Genomic DNA, 2,191 nt, shown 5'->3' with positions numbered 1-2,191 from the left:
ATTATAAACATTGGCTTCCCTGGTGGCTCAGTCAAAAAAAAAAAATCTGCCTGCAGTGTGGGAGACCTGTGGTTTGATCCCTGGGTTAGGAAGATTGCCTGAAGGAGGGCATGACAACCCACTCCAGTATTCTTGCCTGGAGAATCCCCAAGGACAGAGGAACCTGGCGGGCTACAGTCCACAGGGCCTCTAAGAGTCAGACACGACTGAGCATGGCATGGGTGGGGTAGCATGTGGCTCACCAAACAATTATTTTTTACTTTGTAAACATGTCTTGTGCTCTCCTTTGTATATACGATATATCCCATAATGAAGATATGAGAAAGAAGCAATAGAAGCTGTGCTAAATAATATTTTTTTTTAAATTGGATGGACATAAGATTACCCATGGAGAGTGAAAATCTGCACCCTCCTACTCTCCTCTTCCCCCATTATTTTCAGTCCCTGGAACTAAATACAGCAAATACCACTGTGGGCTGACCATCAGCCATCCAGAATTAATCTGTTTTCTGCATTTTGCATTAATACATGTATGTAAAGCCTTTTCGATAAGTTAACTTGCTTTCCTAAATGAATAACAGCAGACACACTGTCCTGTGAGCTTTGATTTCACAAATCAAAGAATGAAAAATACAGAATGAAGAATGTCCTGGATGCTTTCCCAGGGTGCACCTTGTGCTGCCTCATCCTCTCAGCCCCTGGGCCCTTCACTGTCAGGATGACCGCCACTTACTTTCACAGGGCCCAGCGTGCAGACACTCAGGAGGCTTCTAGTTCTTCCCCACTGCAATTTTAAAGTCACACAAGTGACTTGACATACAAATGTCTTAACTAATTTTCAAAAGATTTCTCATGCCTAAGTATTTGGTCTCATTGGGCGGGGGGCGGGGGGGGGCACTGGAAAATTCCTGCACTTGCAGAAGATACGCAGTCTCTCCACGCTGCCACTTTAAAGGGATTCATTCTCTGTTCTCCTCAGAGGAATTAGGAATTAGCAACATCTGGAACTTCAAAAATTAGACCCAGAGAGTCAGCTATGTAAAAGCAGCTCTGGTCACCCGTGTGAAAAGGGTGGATCAGAACCTTCCCAAAGTCTCCTAGAAAAGGGATAACTCTATCGTGTGTGTGTGAGTGTGTATGTGTGTGTGTTTATGTGTATGTGTGTGCCTGTGCCTGTGCACGTGTGTATATGTTTATGTGTATATATGTGTGTGAGTGTATATGTGTGTTTATGTGTGTGTGTGCGTCAGTATGATTATGCGTGTGTGTGTCCATGTGCACATGTATATGTTCCTGTGAGTGTATGTGTGTGAGCGTGTATACGTATGTGTGTCTGTGTGTGTGTGTGTCCCTATGACACCCGAACGCTGGTTTTGCAGGGAGATGACATCTTCAACAACAAGACAACAATGGTCAATATAAATCCAATTGGCCGTAATGACTGGATCTCTCTCCCCCCTTCAGACACTGTGACTGTGATTGCTCAGATGCCTTTTAGTTACAGACAAGTTTCTGAACAAAATAATTAGGTTTGGGGCTTTGCAGTCTGCCCTATTGGACTATTGATTATCCACTAAAATCTCCTGCCCTGCGGACACCCGGGTGTGCAGTCAGCATAGCAAGTGGGCGAAGACAGGTCTGGCAGGGGTGAGGGGGTGGGGGCAGAAGCCTCCACACAGCTGCACCCCAAGTCCCTCCCAGCTTCCTCTGTGGCCGAGGACCATCCGTGGGCACCCACCTGTCGGCCCCTCCAGTGCCACTCATCAGCCGTCCCCGAACCACGAAGGCCCAGGAAGCAGCGTTCCAGCTCTCACTGCTGTGTGACCTCGGGCAGGGCTCTGTCTGTCTCTGAGTCTGCTTTCCTATGTGGAAAGGCAGCCATTAGACTCAACAACCTCTCGGGCACTGATATTCTAGCCCCGCACTACCCAGTAGAAATATAATATGAGCCACAAACACCAGTCGCACAGATCATTTCATGTCTAGCAGCCATGTTTAAAAAAGTAAAAAGCAAGAGGTGAAATTAATTTTTAATAACATATTTTATTTAAGCCAATTCTAAGTATCTAAGATACTAAGATCTAAGATCTAAAGATCTTATCTAAGTATCTAAGATATTACTGTTTCAGCGTATAAGCATAATAAACACTAATGAAATTCCTTACATTTTTTTTCATACTAAGTCTTCAAA

Source organism: Bison bison, unplaced genomic scaffold (assembly GCF_000754665.1).
Source record: "Bison bison bison isolate TAMUID 2011002044 unplaced genomic scaffold, Bison_UMD1.0 scf7180017864456, whole genome shotgun sequence".
Taxonomy (NCBI): Eukaryota; Metazoa; Chordata; class Mammalia; order Artiodactyla; family Bovidae; genus Bison; species Bison bison.
This window is presented reverse-complemented; position numbering follows the sequence as displayed.